The sequence below is a fragment of the Balaenoptera ricei genome, chromosome 17 (assembly GCF_028023285.1).
Source record: "Balaenoptera ricei isolate mBalRic1 chromosome 17, mBalRic1.hap2, whole genome shotgun sequence".
In the NCBI taxonomy this organism is placed as follows: Eukaryota; Metazoa; Chordata; class Mammalia; order Artiodactyla; family Balaenopteridae; genus Balaenoptera; species Balaenoptera ricei.
In genome coordinates this window covers 42,297,590-42,315,963 of record NC_082655.1, presented here as the reverse complement: position 1 = coordinate 42,315,963, position 18,374 = coordinate 42,297,590, and positions in this window count along the sequence as shown.

The window sequence follows — 18,374 nt, the reverse complement described above, 5'->3', positions numbered from 1 at the left end:
ACTCTCCCCTTTTAAAAAATAACGACAGTTCAATCCCGGGCTCCTTTATTTTGTTTTGTTTTATTTTATTTTATTTTTACCAGGTGGACACGGGAAGGTGAGAAAATATGCTAAGTGCCACATAATCGCGCTTCCCAGGAAAACACTTGCGAGCTGTCCCGATAAAGGATGGAGGAAGAGGCAGGTTTGAATTGGAAACCCAGTTTCGCCAGAAAACAAAACAGGGCTCAGCCGGGCGCGCGTGGAGATGTAGCCCTTCGGATGGGGCTGCAGCCACCTTGAGCGGTCAGGGCTTGTGTTCGCCGCATCTTCTGCAAGGAAAACAGCCTCTTCCTGCTCCTTTTACTTTCTCCCTGGAAGAGGGATGGAGGGGAGCCCCACACTGCTCTGTTTCCCTTCTCTGACTGGGACCCAGAGAGAAGGGGCCAGAGGAAGTTGAGGAAAGGGGACAAGACCTTGAAAAGGTCTTGAAAAATAACCTAATTAAGGATCCAAGCAGACTGTGCTAAATGTTGCCGGCGCTCCCGCTCTGGACCGGGATGCTGAGGCTCCTCAATCAGGGAATTTAATCAGCGGCGCGTTCGGCAGCATCTCTGTGCCCGGCTCCCTGGCATGGCTGGGCCTGGTCTTGGAGCCAGTTCTCCAGCCATGGGAGGAGCCCTGAGCCAGAACTGGGGCCCAAGTCCCCCGAATGAGTCCTGTGAGTAAAGGGCACAGGGCAGTAATCCAACAGCCACTTCTACTACCATTTACTGAGTACCTCTGAGTCCCTATACTCAGTAGGTACTGTTAGGCCTCTGCAGGACCTCGAACTTTACTACAATTTGGCAAGGTGGATATACTGCCACTCCCATTCTATGGAGGAGAAAAATGACAAAACAGCCAGAGAGCTTGCTCAAGGTCACACAGCTCGGTTAAGTGGCAGCGTCAAGATTCAAAGCCTGGCTTGCCCGGCTCTTTGCATCAGCTGAAGGGATTCAGTGACTTCTTTCTGGGCACATGGGCATTTCTCAGACACTGTGTTTGGAGATGACACCGGCCTTTCTAATACATCCATCCATCCACTTTTCCAGCCAGCTTCTTCTCTAGGTTGGCTGGTGGCTCCGGAAAACAGCCAGAGGCACCAGCATCTATTCGAGTGGCTGGACTCTGCCGTGAATAGGGCCCATTCTCCGTTATCCTGCAGCACTTATCTGCTCTGGGGATTATCCAAGTGACCAGCTGCTGAGACATGCCAGGCCCCAAGCTGGCAAAGGTGAAATCCACAGAGGAATGAAAACTTAGCGATCTCTCAGTCCTACATGCCCTGCCCACCCCCCGCAACCTCCTACTTATTTTATATGTGAGGAAGCTGATACCCGGAGGGGTGACTACCACTCAGTTAGTAATTAGCAGAGCTGGAACCAGAGCCTGGGTGTCATAATTTCCTGGATGGTTTCCATCATTTCCATCGAGTTTTCCTTCTGGGCTTAACCAGGAGGGGATGGCTACAGATGTGGGGAAAGGAGAAGAGTGGGGGGTCAGGGAGGGACAGAGAGAGAGAGAAGGTGGGAAGGACACCATCCAAAAGTCTTCCGCTGGCTCCATGCTAAAATACATGTAACACTTGAATCATTTGTACTTCAGAATTATCCATGCTTTTTCCATGCTGAGCCTCCGACTCTGTCAACTGGTCTCAACAGAAACATTACGTGCAGTAAAAACTAAGAATAAATCAGAGTATATAAGCATATCATCTACCTCTCAATTCTACTTTTGCCCATTGATAAGAACTTAATTCTTCCCATTAATAAGAACCTAATTCTATGTCTAGGCAATATCCACTCTGAGCTATTTTTCATTGGTATATGTGAGGCATGCGAAAGAAAAACAACTCTAAAGATGGGGGAGGGGGACTTTCAGTCCACTGTTGATTCGGTAAGTACAGCAATGTTGTGTTTGAATAATAGAATCTGCCTTCTTAAATTTTCTGTCCCACAAGAAGCCAGATGAGAAAACAACTACTTAGGAAAAGTTTCAACTGAATGGCAGTTAAGTTGGAGTGAATATTTAGACAAAAGTCACAGTTATACCTCGCAAAGCACATTTGACAGCCAAGCCTTATCCGGCAGAGCCCCAGCTACCTCGTTCAAGATTCCAGCTCACTGAGACCATCTGAGGTTATAGAGATGGAGAAAAAAAGGTGGAATCAGGGAATTTGGGCAAATAGCAAGTTCCAAAGAAGAAAAATTGGCAGAATATTGTAGTTTCTTGTTCTATGAATTATTCCATCTGTATTCCTTCTGCGGGCATTTGAAGGCTTCCTCAGGTTTTAGCTAACAGAGAAAAGAGTGGGGCTAGGACACAGAACTCCAAACAAAAAGAACTTATATTTACTGACCAATGCACATACCTTATCTCAGTTCATCCTCATCACCACTGCATCTACCCATGTTTCATGGATGAAGATGCTGAGGAATGAGGTCAAATAACTTGTTCAAGGTCACAGAGCCAATAGGTAGCAGAGCTGCACACTCTGCATCCACAGTATTAACCACTGATGTTTAGAGTAAGGGATACACTTCAGCCCTATTCTCATGATAGCCCCACCTCAGCCCAGCCCCTTCCTAACCCCCCTCAAAAGAGAAGGAGTTTTTATTTGATTGGCCAAAGCCCATGACCTTCATTGGGCCCCATATTAATGGGGAAGATCTCTCTCTCCTTAAAGGCATGAACCACGCTGTTCTCTGTCTTTTCTCTGGGTCCTATGCCTGGGTGAGAAGGTAAACTTGGGGTTCTTTTGGGGGCCTGACTACCTCTCTTGTCTTTGTCACTATCACTCTTTGTCTCAGCATAGAGACCTGTGCAGCTACCCCATGATTTCAAAAAGGGATGAAAGAGGGAGGAAGAGGTGGGGAAGGAGGGGGAGAACTTTTGACCAGGGCTGGGACTGAGGCATAAGGGACTTGCACAACCAGAAATGTCATATTACTTTGAATCTCATCCCTTGAAAATTCTAGGGAAGACAAGATGATGGGTAGGCCCAGGATATGTACATCCTTGGGTCTGTAATACTATCCTAAAAGCCATAAAATCACTCAATCTTTTTTTCTTTTCTTTTCTTTTTTTTTTTTATTTATGGCTGTGTTGGGTCTTTGTTTCTCTGCGAGGGCTTCCTCTAGTTGTGGCAAGCGGGGGCCACTCTTCATCGCGGCACGCGCGCCGCGCCTCTCACTACCGCGGCCTCTCTTGTTGCAGAGCACAGGCTCCAGACGCGCAGGCTCAGTAATTGTGGCTCACGGGTCCAGTTGCTCCGCGGCATGTGGGATCTTCCCAGACCAGGGCTCAAACCCTTGTCCCTTGCATTGGCAGGCAGATTCTCAACCACTGCGCCACCAGGGATGCCCTCACTCAATCTTTAACATATACTTCCTCATCTATACCAGAGACTTACTGCAACCAAGGTCATGCTTACTCATCCCACCAAGTCAGTGCTACTCAGTGATAAAGTGACACCATCCATCTTCAACACCAACAAAGAGAAGTTATAGACTGGACACTGAAGAGGTGGTAAAATAAATGGGTTTGGTTTTTATTGCTTTTTAAATGCTTTGCATTTTGATGCCTTTGGGCAAAGCATGTTCTCTAATTCCCCCACAGTCCTCACTACTCCCTGATGTCTTCTACTCCAGCCAGCTTCTCTCATTTAGATTATCTACCTGGCCCCCAAAGGCACTTGCCTTTGTGACCCCTGCAAGGACTGAAAGAAAAAATAGGGGATTCAGCATTAGAAAAGCAAGTTCAAACCTCGGCCTTTCCTCTTTGGTGATCCTGGGGATGTCACCAAACCCCAGAGGCCTTGGCTTCTGCTGCTGTGGGGACTAAAGAGCTTCTGAGCATGGAGCGCTTTGTTAACCACAGAACACCATGTCAATGCGAGTGATTATAATGATGACGCAGGAGCCGAGGCTTGGAGCTTGGCCACCTGCCATCGGTTTGGCTGCCCCTTAAGGCTCACGTTAAATGAATCCAGCAGAAATCAGGACACATGAGGCAGAGGGAGGCAGGGGGGTGGGAAATGTACTCCTACTGATGTTACTAGGAAAAAATAATTAGTAAGGAGAGTGGTATGGTTAAGTCCTTTGTAACCAAACAAGGATCTGGGGTCAAATCCAGCACACAGAATAGGTCTACACCAGCCACAAAAGCACTGGGAGGAGGTGGGTGGGAGGCAATGTGCAAAGTGTCTGAGCACAAAAAGAACCTCCTACCCCCTCTGGGAAGTCTAAAGAAGGAAAGAATTACTATATGGAAAATCATTGCTTTACAGAAGGGGAAAAAAAGATTCCAGTTGCAAAATCAAGAGAGCCCTGATTAAGAGAAAATAAGGACTGAAGAAAAGATGGCTAAGAATAACCTCTCAACATCCAGAGGCCTGTGGGATCCAGATGGACACTCCCTCCAGCTGCATCCTCCTTCAGGCTGGCCCCAGCTTCTCATCAGACCCCTGCTGGGCAGATTTAATTTTCCACTGAAAAAATTTTTAGCTGTCACACTTCCTCCGCTCCATTAGCCCAGGCTGCTGCAGGCCTTTCTTGCTCCTTCAAAACTCCTGCAGGGTAAGTGCAGAATGTAGCTCAGAAGGCCGAGGGGAGGCTCCTGAAGTAAATGGACATTCACTGCCCAGGTTCCTCCATTCATTACAATAACTACTGAGCATTTACCTGTTACTAGAACCTGTTCTCAAGGCTAGGGGTAAGGTACTTAGGTTCATGGAACTTATATTCTGGTTAAAGAAATAATAAATAACAAATAAATATAGAATCACCATATTCATTCATTCATTCACTCATTCACTCGTTCTTTCTCTGAGCTTGCCACTTTTTTTTTTTTTAATTTTTATTTATGCATTTATTTATTTATGGCTGTGTTGGGTCTTCGTTTCTGTGCGTGGGCTTTCTCCAGTTGTGGCAAGCGGGGGCCACTCTTCATCGCGGTGCGTGGGCCTCTCACTGTTGCGGCGTCTCTTGTTGCGGAGCACAGGCTCCAGACGCACAGGCTCAGTAGTTGTGGCTCACGGGCCTAGTTGCTCCGTGGCATGTGGGATCTTCCCAGACCAGGGCTCGAACCCGTGTCCCCTGCATTGGCAGGCGGATTCTCAACCACTGCGCCACCAGGGAAGCCCGCCACTCTTTAACCTCAGTTTTCTCGTATGTAAAAAGAGAATGATAACACTGGAGACAATGTATAAAGTAGGGGTCAAGTACACACCCATTCAGAAGTCTGACAACAGCAAGGTTGATGAAAATGTGAAGAAGGAGAGTACTTGTGCCCTGCTGGTGGGAGTGTGAATTGGGAGGCCACTTTGGAGATCAACCATCAACATCCAAGATATGTACATCCTTGGTGACCCAGCAATTCTGCTTCTCAGTGTGCATCTTCTATATCACACAGGAGACAGACACAAGGATGCTCGTTAAAGCACTGTTTGTAATAGCAACAATCAGAAAACACCTAATGATCATCAATGAATAAATGCACGGTGCTATATTTTTGCAATGAAATATGCAGCAGTGAAAATGAATGAACTAGACCTACTTGTATCAACCTGGTTAAATATTGAGACCATAATGGTGACTTTAAAAAGCAAATTGCAGGATATCTACAAGAGTAATAATTTATTTAATTTTCTAAAACCCCACACTAATATTTTATAGTTAAATATATCTAGTAAAAGTATAAGAACATGGATGAGAAAAATACACACCAACTTCAAAATAGAGATTACCTCAGGGAATAGGGGAATGACAACTAAGTAGATGGACACCAGGCTTCTCAAAAATAGCCAAGAAGCAAGTAGACAGTCACATAATAAGACCAAAGTGTTTAGGGAAAATAATAAACTGGAATTTTATGTTCAACTAAACTGTTGTTCAACAATGTGAGTTAAACAAATATTTTCTGAGCACTTGTTATTACTAAGCAACATCCTAAGCCCCAGAGACACAGAGTTATATAAGACCAGAAGCATATGCTCAAGGAGCATAAAGTCTGGTGTTCCTTTCCCCAGAAATTACCAAATCCATGAGAAGATCATCCAAGAGCTGCATTAAAAGCTTTGGCCAAATGTATATTTGGTTTCCCAACCAACATGATGTTTTCCCTGAGGTTCCTTCCTTCAGCAACAGAAAAATCAATGACACTATTTAACACACGGAGTCAAAACCAGCCTAAGGCTAAAGCCTTGATTTAGCCAATTGTAGTGACCCAAGAATTCTTCAATGATAAATCTAGAAAGGCCAAAAGAATGAACAGTAGTTGGGTTGAGGACATAGGCAGTTAACACCTTTCCTACATGGTTGTAAGTAAGCTCACATTTTGATCTCTATCTATGTCTCATTAATCTATATCTCACTGGGTTGAGAACTTTGAAAACACATTGAGATTTAGCACTCTCTCAAACCCCAACTTATATGAAGGTAGAGATCATATATGATTTATTTACCACTGCACAGCAGGTGTCTAGCACAGTGCCAGGATTATAGCTGGCATTTAATAATTATGTTGGATGATTGGCTAAAGAATGAGATTCCTTCCAGAGAGAGTGATTGAGAAAGACTTTATAGTAGTGATATTTAAGATGAGTATTAAATGTAATAATACTCATAACATTAATGAGAATAACATTAACTAACTTTTTTGAGATCTTTCCATATTCTAGGCACTCTGAATGTAGATTATCTCTACCTGTGAGCTAGGTACTATCATAATTAAAATTTTACAGATGATTAAACTAAAATATAGAAAGTTTAATTAACTTGCCTAAGGTCCCATAGCTATAAACTGGTAAAGTTAAGATTTGAACCCCAACTGCTGATTCCAGAGAACATGAACCCGATTGAGTAGGCCACTGGGAGCCATCGGTTCAACAATGCCACTCAACAAACAAATGTGAAAGAGTTATTATACACCACTCTCTAGGAATACAGGGTGCATAACAGTCCCCGTACAAGATGGTTGGGAAGAAAAACTGAGGAGTTGATAGTAATAGCTGCCCTTTATTGAGCCGGGTATTTTGCTAAGTGATTTACCTGTATCATCTCATTTAATTTTCTCAACAAACGTTTATGGTTATTATTAACAGTATCCCCATTCTACAAATTAGGAAACTGAGGCATGGAGATATTAAGTAATCTGCCCAGGATCACGCAGCCCAGTGATGGAGCTGTAATTTGTAGCCAAGCAACTTGACTTCAGGGACAGAGCCCTCATATCCAAAAACCATCACTGCAAAGTGACATGACAGACAGTGTCACAGAGTATGTGTGCAGAAGGGTGGGACAGCAAGAGGGGGTGATGAACTATGCTCGAGTGGGTCAGAGAGAATCTCACAGAGAAAACTTCAGTTTGAGTTTTGAAGTACAGAGAGCAATTGGCAGGGTGGTGTGTGCATGTGTTCTGTGCATGTTCTCACACCACCATGTGGACAGGGGCTGGGAAAGAGGAAGCATTCCAAGGTTAAAAAAAATAGAAAAGACTCAGAAGTATGGGCATTTGGGGGATTACAAGTAATTTCAGGTGGCTGGAGAACATGTTGGGGGGAATGAGAAGTAGGGCCAAAAAAGTGGTCAGGAGTCCTCTGCAAATTCCAAACTATGGGAGGACAGTCCCAATGTTCTGTTTAGTCCTACCCACGATCTCAAAGTTCCAGCAGGAGCTCAGGTGATGGGAGGTGGGGAAGAACCTCTAGAGGTACAGGAGCAAACAAGGAGAAGCCAGCTCTGCCAGCCTTGAAGGCCAAGTGGTTGCAGGACAGTGCCGTGCCAGTGCCTATTTGCCCTGTCCCATACAAGGAGCAAGAGGTGCCCACAATTGTTATGAGGGAGCAGCTCCATTAAATGGAGCTAAGTGGCTCACCAGACCCACGGGCTCTGCTCCAGAGGAAGGGGGTAGGCCTGGGATCCACCAGGACCAGCCAGACCACCAAGGAGGGACAGGCCGCACATAGTGCCACCAGCTGGCGCAGGGAGAGTTTTCCTGCCCACTCACCCATTCACCACTTCCCCTTTCTCCTCCTCACTCCCTCTCGATGCCTCTCTTCTTTGTCCTTGGTCTATATTATTTTCCTGAGCATCCAATACGCAGCACACATGGTTTGTGCTCAGCCAGGGATTCTCATGTATACATGAGACATCACGGCTGGATGGGGAACAGATGTTTCTGCCCATTAAAATTTACATGAAAACTATAAACATTCCTCTGATGGGTGAAATAAGTGGAAGCCTCCAAGAAACTGTGAAGTCATCACTCCAGGAGAATTCAGCAGGAGTGATGCACAACCCAATGGCAAGTGGGATTATCATTTTTCTCTCAACATTAAAGCACAATCTGAAGTAGAAAAAAGCAAGATCCCTGAAAATGACATGTAGATCCAATATTCTTTTTTTTTTTTAATTTATTTATTTTATTTATTTATTTTTGGCTGTGTTGGGTCTTCGTTGCTGGGCGTGGGCTTTCTCTAGTTGCGGCGAGCGGGGGCTACTCTCCGTTGCGGTGCACGGGCTTCTCATTGCGGTGGCTTCTCTTGTTGCAGAGCACAGGCTCTAGGCACGTGGGCTTCAGTAGTTGTGGCATGCGGGCTCAGTAGTTGTGGCTCGCGGGCTCTAGAGCGCAGGCTTAGTAGTGGTGGCGCACGGGCTTAGTTGCTCCACGGCATGTGGGATCTTCCTGGACCAGGGCTCGAACCCATGTCCCCTGCATTGGCAGGCAGATTCTTAACCACTGCGCCACCAAGGAAGCCCAGACCCAATATTCTTATCTGTATCCCACACTAGGGCATTCACACTTGAGGGTTAAGAACTTGCATAGCATAGGTACCATCATCATAATTAATACCTTAATGAATTATACTGGGCATCTATCCATTTGCACGCTCAGATTATATAATTTTTTTTTTGGTTAATTAATAGACTTTATTATTTTTTTTAAACATCTTTATTGAAGTATAATTGCCTTACAATGGTGTGTTAGCTTCTGCTTTATAACAAAGTGAATCAGTTATACACATACAATATGTTCCCATATCTCTTCCCTCTTGCATCTCCCTCCCTCCCACCCTCCCCATCCCACCCCTCTAGGTGGTCACAAAGCACCGAGCTGATCTCCCTGTGCTATGCGGCTGCTTCCCACTAGCTATCTATTTTACATTTGGTAGTGTATATGTCCACGACACTCTCTTACCCTGTCACATCTCACCCCACCCCCTCCCCATATCCTCAAGTCCATTCTCTAGTAGGTCTGTGTCTTTATTCCTGTCTTGCCACTAGGTTCTTCATGGCCTTTTTTTTTTTTTTTTTCCTTAGATTCCATATATATGTGTTAGCATACTGTATTTGTTTTTCTCTTTCTGACTTACTTCACTCTGTATGACAGACTCTAACTCCATCCACCTCATTACAAATACCTCCATTTCATTTCTTTTTATGGCTGAGTAATATTCCATTGTATATATGTGCCACATCTTCTTTATCCATTCATCTGTCGATGGACATTTAGGTTGCTTCCATGTCCTGGCTATTGTAAATAGAGCTGCAATGAACATTTTGGTACATGACTCTTTTTGAACTATGGTTTCCTCAGGGTATATGCCCAGTAGTGGGATTGCTGGGTCGTATGGTAGTTCTATTTGTAGTTTTTTAAGGAACCTCCATACTGTTCTCCATAGTGGCTGTATCAATTTACATTCCCACCAACAGTGCAAGAGTGTTCCCTTTCCTCCACACCTTCTCCAGCATTTATTGTTTCTAGATTTTTTGATGATGGCCATTCTGATCGGTGTGAGATGATATCTCATTGTAGTTTTGATTTGCATTTCTCTAATGATTAATAATGTTGAGCATTCTGTCATGTGTCTGTAGGCCATCTGTATATCTTCTTTGGAGAAATGTCTATTTAGGTCTTCTGCCCATTTTTGGATTGGGTTGTTCGTTTTTTTGTTATTGAGCTGCATGAGCTGCTTGTAAATCTTGGCGATTAATCCTTTGTCAGTTGCTTCATTTGCAAATAGTTTCTCCCATTCTGAGGGTTGTCTTTTGGTCTTGTTTATGGTTTCCTTTGTTGTGCAAAAGCTTTTAAGTTTCATTAGGTCCCATTTGTTTATTTGTGTTCTTATTTCCATTTCTCTGGGAGCTGGGTCAAAAAGAATCTTGCTGTGATGTATGTCATAGAGTGTTCTGCCTATGTTTTCCTCTAAGAGTTTGATAGTGTCTGGCCTTACACTTAGGTCTTTAATCCATTTTGAGTTTATTTTTGTGTATGGTGTCAGGGAGTGTTCTAATTTCATTCTTTTACATGTATCTGTCCAATTTTCCCAGCACCACTTATTGAAGAGGCTGTCTTTTCTCCACTGTATATGCTTGCCTCCTTTATCAAAGATAAGGTGACCATATGTGCGTGGGTTTATCTCTGGGCTTTCTATCCTGTTCCATTGATCTATATTTCTGTTTTTGTGCCAGTACCAAACTGTCTTGATTACTGTAGATTTGTAATATAGTCTGAAGTCAGGGAGCCTGATTCCCCCAGCTCCATTTCTCGTTCTCAAGATTGCTTTGGCTATTCGGGGTCTTTTGTGTTTCCATACAAATTGTGAAATTTTTTGTTCTAGTTCTGTGAAAAATGCCAGTGGTAGTTTGATAGGGATTGCATTGAATCTGTAGATTGCTTTGGGTAGTAGAGTCATTTTCACAATGTTGATTCTTCCAATCCAGGAACATGGTATATCTTGCCATCTATTTGTATCATCTTTAATTTCTTTCATCAGTGTCTTATAATTTTCTGCATACAGGTCTTTTGTCTCCTTAGGTAGGTTTATTCCTAGATATTTTATTCTTTTTGTTGCAATGGTAAACGGGAGTGTTTTCTTAATTTCACTTTCAGATTTTTCGTCATTAGTGTATAGAAATGCAAGAGATTTCTGTGCATTAATTTTGTATCCTGCTACTTTACCAAATTCATTGATTAGCTCTAGGAGTTTTCTGGTAGCATCTTTAGGATTCTCTATGTACAGTATCATGTCATCTGCAAACAGTGACAGCTTTACTTCTTCTTTTCCGATTTGGATTCCTTTTATTTCTTTGTCTTATCTGATTGCTGTGGCTAACACTTCCAAAACTATGTTGAATAATAGTGGTGAGAGTGGGCAACCTTGTCTTGTTCCTGATCTTAGTGGAAATGGTTTCAGTTTTTCACCATTGAGGACAATGTTGGCTGTGGGTTTGTCATATATGGCCTTTATTATGTTGAGGAAAGTTCCCTCTATGCCTACTTTCTGCAGGGCTTTTATCATAAATGGGTGTTGAATTTTGTCGAAAGCTTTCTCTGCATCTATTGAGATGATCATATGGTTTTTCTCCTTCAATTTGTTAATATGGTGTATCACATTGATTGATTTACATATATTGAAGAATCCTTGCATTCCTGGGATAAACCCCACTTGATCATGGTGTATGATCCTTTTAATGTGCTGTTGGATTCTGTTTGCTAGTATTTTGTTGAGGATTTTTGCATCTATGTTCATCAGTGATATTGGCCTGTAGTTTTCTTTCTTTGTGACATCTTTGTCTGGTTTTGGTATCAGGGTGATGGTGGCCTCGTAGAATGAGTTTGGGAGTGTTCCTCCCTCTGCAATATTTAGGAAGAGTTTGAGAAGGATAGGTGTTAGCTCTTCTCTAAATGTTTGATAGAATTCACCTGTGAAGCCATCGGGTCCTGGGCTTCTGTTTGTTGGAAGGTTTTTAATCACAGTTTCAATTTCAGTGCTTGTGATTGGTCTGTTCATATTTTCTATTTCTTCCTGGTTCAGTCTCAGCAGTTTGTGCATTTCTAAGAATCTGTCCATTTCTTCCAGGTTGTCCATTTTATTGGCATAGAGTTGCTTGTAGTAATCTCTCATGATCTTTTGTATTTCTGCAGTGTCAGTGGTTACTTCTCCTTTTTCATTTCTAATTCTATTGATTTGAGTCTTCTCCCTTTTTTTCTTGATGAGTCTGGCTAATGGTTTATCAATTTTGTTTATCTTCTCAAAGAACCAGCTTTTAGTTTCATTGATTTTTGCTATTGTTTCCTTCATTTCTTTTTCATTTATTTCTGACCTGATCTTTATAATTTCTTTCCTTCTGCTGGCTTTGGGGTTTTTTTGTTCTTCTTTCTCTAATTGCTTTAGGTGCAAGGTTAGGTTGTTTATTCGAGATAGATTATATAGTTTACTGTGTGGTTTGGTTTCAGGTTTTGGATCCTGTTTTTGGTACCTTCAAACTGCCACTGAGAAAAATAATTTATTCTGTCTTTCACTCAATAAGTTTTGATGGAGCGCCTATTAGGTATTGGGCCAGGTGGTTCAAGGTACACAAATGAAAGCAACACAACCTTCGCCCTCAATAAAGTCACAATCATTGAACCCACATTTAGTACTAAAGTGTCTGTTCACCAAGAAGGCCAAGCCCTGTCAGCACACAGGGGCAGGACCACAGTGAGACTTCAAATAGGGAAAGGGGAACACTGTACCTGAGAATATGGGCATGGGGCCCCCCATTCCTACTGCACTGAGACAGCCTCTGCCCTCCAAGAACACAGACATACAAAGGGCAATGAGAAGAGAAAACAGCAGAAGTATCCTCATATAGAAATTGGTATTTGATATTTGAAGGTCTAACTCCATTAGTTCCATTACATCAGATTCTCCAGCTATGGTTGTTAGTCCCTTCTGGGTTTCAAGAAAATGAGACATACCCAGCTGGGAACTTATTGTAAGAGAGGCAAGACGCCGTCTTGACAGCTGCCCTACTAAGCTTCAAGGAGAACACAAATTTTGTGCAGGTTACCACACTAGCTCTATGTTTTCATTGAGACTCCTCTTTGCAAAATCTGAACACTACCTTGAGCCATGTTAATTTTTTAAATGGTGGTGGATATTATAAAAGTACAGGCACCTTGAGGCTCTAAGGGATGTTCTGTGGGGATCCGAGCCAGGAAATGGAAAGCTAGCAGAAGCCAAGACTCTCACACTGTCTCCCTCCTTCTCTCCACATGGCTTCTCCAAGTCTGCTTCTCACTGCACATCTGTTTCTTTCTTTTCTCTCCACACACCAGCTTTGTCATCTTCTCACCCCATAGCTCCACATCCTGTTGCTCCAGCCACACAGAGAGACAGACTATCTTTCAGTCCCAGTTCCAAAGCCCCAAGAGGGAGCACCTGATTGGCTCAGGAAGGATGACACTGCCACTCTTGATCCAATCAACTGAAGCCTGAAAGGTGGGGCTATGTAGCACAAACATGGTTGCCACAGAGGAGGCTTAAGAGGATGAAGGAAGGGCATTATCGATGAAAGGTGTGAACGGAGCACCACCCCAAGAGGTGTAACTAATCTTCAGTATTTTGTCATCTTTAAGTTTCTCCCCTCTCTTATTTTATAGCTTGTGGCTTCTTTTTACTTGTAACTACTATTGTTTCATGCTTTCTATTTACTTCCTTTCTCCATGTTTCTTGGCTTCTGTGCCACTATACTGCCAGCATCTCTCGGAGTGAATGGAATTCACTCTCCCTCAAAGTAGATTGGATTGGATTGGCTTTCCAACCTCAACTGACCTGTAGCTGTCTCTGGGCCAGTCATCAACTCGGCAGTCCATCAATCCCTGGTCCCATCAGCTGTGGTCAGTATAGTGGGGTTACAAGGCTACAGAATAGAAACCAAGAATAAAGAATAATCTTGCTTTTCCCAGAAAAGAACTATGGGCCTGCCAGTTTTCCTCAAAAGTACTATGAGCTTTTAGCACACAGATCATGAAAGACCTGTCCTACCTCCAGATCCTCTCTAGACATAAAGTGAGCTCCTCAGGAATCTCTATGGGCATTTAAATTTTTCAAACAATAACCAGTTTAGCGTTTCATATACATTTAATAAAATTACTACTGTGCTATTCAGTGTACCCCCAATTGGTATTTTAATAAGCCTTATTCTTTTCAGATACAGTTGACTTTTAACAACACAGGTTTGAACTGTGCAGGTCCACTTACACACAGATTTTTATCAATAGTAAATACTACGATACTACAAGATCCGAAACCCACAGTTGGTGTGAATGCAGAACTGTGGATACAGAGGAACCAAGGATACAGAAGGCCAGCTATAAGTTATATGCATATTTTTGACTCTGGTGGGCGCCCCTAACCACCATGTTGTTCAAGGGTCAACTGTACCTACTTCTGAGAATCTTAAAGTCAAATAGGGCAAGTAATTGATAGATTAAAAGAAAAACTCACATATCACAAAATCATTAAAACTGCTACATAACTTCTTCGTGACTGAGGCCTTACAATATTGGAGATAAGATTGTGATTTTTCCTGTAAAATCCTCTGTAGATTGCTTATTTAAATAAGTAGAGACAAGCAGTATACTCCCTCTCCTGTTCTGCACTGAGTAATATGAGCTAATTAATATTAAATGTTACAGTGCCTCAGCTCTCACCATAAATTAGGGAGAAATATAACACACAAACACGAAGTAAGAGGAAAGAATATATCACTGAGAACAAAAGAATATATCACTGAGATCCAATGGGAGTTTTAGAAAAAGACAGACACTGAGAATCAGAAGTCAGGAGACATAACCTGTCCAAGAAGAACTATAGCCCCACTTCTCACAATGAACCCAAATCCCGTTTAGAGCCCCTCTCAGCCACAGGTCTCTCCCTCCCATCTTGTGGTATAAAACAGCTTTTACCAAGTAGGAGTTCAACATAAACTCCAGGGTAATTTCTTTTGAGACACTGGATTTAAAATTGAATAAATCCTTATTAGCAAAGTCCAAAAGTAGCACATGATATCCAGAAAATCTGGAGTAAAAGGCAAAATAGAATACATATGTGCATGTGGGAAATCCAGTGAATTGAATTACTGAAAACTTAAATACAGAATTCCTAGGTAAGTCTTTTAGAATGAAAAACCCATGGAAATACACTCATTAGACAGTGAAACCCTCAGTAGCAGTAACATACTGTGGTGTCACAAACTACCCCAAACCTTAGTGGCTTAAAACAACTATAATTTATTAGCTCATGACTATGGGTCATTGGTTTGGGCTAGACTCAGATGGATGTTTTCTTTCCCCTGGTCTCACCTGGGCTTACTCTTGTCATAATTATCACCTAGCAATTCATCAGGGGCTGGATGATCCAAAATGGCCTCACTCATGTGACTGAAAATTAGTGCTGGCTCTGAGCTGGACTTCTCTCTCTCCATGTGGTTTCTCACTACCAAGGAGGCTGCCTTCTTCCCATAGCAGCAGCAGAATTCCAAGGAAGTAAGACTGGAGGCTGCAAGCCCTGGAACTCCCATAGTTGAGAACTCCCACAAATATCTCTCTTGCCACATTCTATTGAAGACAGCAAGTCACAAGATCAGCCCATATTCAAGATGGTGGAAAAAAGACTTCACCAACTGATGGAAGGAGAGGCAGAGTCACACTGTTAGAGAAACAGGACACAGAGATGGGAGGAATTTGGAGCCATTTATTTCAGTCTGCACAAGCAGGGATACATTTTAATGAGCTCTATTCTCCCTAGAACCTAGTATAAAGCTAGGCATACATAGAGGATATTTCAAGTCTGTTGTTAAATGAATATACGAGTCTTTGGAAATATAGCCAATCAGTTGCCACCTAGGTGAAAGATGAATTTCAAAATTAAACTGCCAGCACTTTTTAAAACTATGGTGTTAATATCTTGCTCAACTCTACTCTTATGTCACCATATTTCCTTTTTTTATACATCTATTGGTATGAAAATTTATTTTCTCCAAATAACTAAGCTTGGCTGAGGCTAATTTTGACACCTCCTTGAAAAATTGGGCTAGTTCTCCATACTAGCTTCTAGTATCAAAATAACATGGATCATTCTAGATATAATTGTGTAAACTGCTTATAAATATAACTCTGATGTTCTGCTCCACAACATCTGGAAACACAACCACAGTCCTTTACCAAAAAGAAGGCAGGCTTACTTGTAGCTCATCATAAACAAACTGGGGGACCATTTTACATATTCTGTCTAAGAAGGGAACCCAGAAATACCTTCCTTTTAAATTCTTCCTTCTTCCTTTTGCATCTGCATGCCCGTCCCTTTTCATGAAATGTGATACATATTTGCAACTGAGTAGTTTTGTCAGACTGCTTCTCACCTCTAGAACTTTGGAGGTCCAACAGCATTTTCTCATTTCCTTCTGTCCCTTTCAGTCCAAACTGACAGTGCTTCTGCTGGTATAAGATTATCAAGAACATTGTGGGTCTCCTGTGTGTGTCACAAGGATTCACTCCATTAGGCAAGAGGCTTGTCCCCAGATCTCTGCAAGATAATCCCATCTGTGTTTTTGCTTATACTGAAATGGATGAGGGACAATGCTTTTAAGCTTTCCCTATGCTCTCTGGTTTGATTGAGGAGATCTGTGAGCCACACCCTTCAAAAAGCCTTTTGTGTGACTGGATACTCTTACGTTTGATCTTTCTGAGGTATTAGCAAAACGTGGTACAGCCACACCCTCAGCTTTTTCTTTAGAGCATATGCTTTCCTAACAATAAATCTCTCAATTTTAGAATCTTTTGCAATCTGGATAGGCTGAGAGTTTCCTAAAGCATCAAGTCTTGGGTCTTTTTTGTTGAACCATGATCTCTGTCCTCTTGCATTTTACTCTAAGCAACAAGCAGAAACCAGGGTGCACCTTCAACACTTTGCATGGAAATCTCCTCAGCTAAATATCCAAGTTCATCATTTACAGGCTCTGCTTTCTACATAAATGCAAGTCACAATTCTGCTAACCTTTCCATTATATAACAAGGATCCACCTTCCTCCAGTTTCTAATAACATGTTCCTCATTTCCTTCTGCTTCCTCATCAGAAGTGTCTTCAAGGGCCAGATTTCTATTAATAGTCTGTTTACAACCGTTTAGATATTCTCTATGATGATTCTTCTGAGCCTTCATCAGCAGAGACTTTAACATCTATATTTCCACCATCAGTCTAAGGCAATTTAGCTTCCTCAAAATTTTTCCAGCCTCTGCCCACTGCTCAATTCCAAACCTATTTCAACATTTTTAAGTATTGGTTACAGCAGCACCCAACTTTCAGGTACCAAAATCTTTATTAGTTTTCTACTGCTGCTATAATATATTAACACAAATTAAGTGGTTTAAGGTAACACACATTTATTATTTTACAATTCAGAAGTGGGTCAGAAGTGGGACAAGGTCTCACAGGGCAAACTAATACAGATGTGTTGGCAAGGCTAGGTTCCTTCCTGCATGTTTGTGGGGAGAATTTGTTTTCTTGCCTTTACCGGTTTCTAGGGGCCACCACATTCCTTGGCTTGTGGTTTCTTCCCTTCCTCCATCTTTAAAGCCAGAAATGGCAGATTGAGTCCTTTTCATGTCAACCTCTCTGACCCTCCTTCATCATCACATCCCTCTCTGACCATAGCCAGGAACAGTTCTCTGCTTTTAAGAGCTCATCCAGATAATACAGGAAAATATCCCAGTCTCAAGGTCTCTAACCTTAATCACATCTACAAAGTCCCCGTTTTCACGTAAGGTAACATTCACAGTTTCTAGAGATTAGGACATAGATATTTTGAGGAGGCCATTATTCTGCCTACCACAGAAAGAAACTTCTATCTTGTCTAAGTCACTATTATTTTGTCCTTTGCAATAAAAACCAAATTGGCATCCCAAATGATATAATCCTCCTGTCCAGTTTCAAGGTTTTGAGTGGTTAAATTTCCTGCCTTTTTCAAGTGCTGTTTATAAGGCAGGACGAGATAACAGTCCACTGAGAAGTAGAGATAACAAACAACGTCCTATGTAATCTAAATGTACCTCACTTTATGTAAGAGTTACCCGAGATTATATATATAATTATGATTGTTGTAAATTGAATCGTATTTTAAATATACCAGGAGAACTTACTATGCAGAATCATTTATAAAGTGAAACAACACTTTGTATAGTGAATAAGCATTACCTAATATACATTTTCAACCCAGATTTTTACATATTTTTTTTGACTAAAGTAGGACATACCTACATATAAGATATGAACATGTTACATAGTTACTCTTTATTTTTGGATGCCTATAAGGTACTAGACTCTGTGCTAGGTGTTTTAAAGAACTCAAAAGACTTTTAATAGAGTATTAATGTGTGTTTTATTATTGAGAATATTTATCTCTGCTAGAAAAGACAATAGAAATAAGTGGAGGTTGAAACTCACAAAATGTAAGTAATGAGTTTAAGTTAAATTTAGTGGAGATGTTAAACATAGACAATGAGCCAACAACTAGCTTGTGAGAATT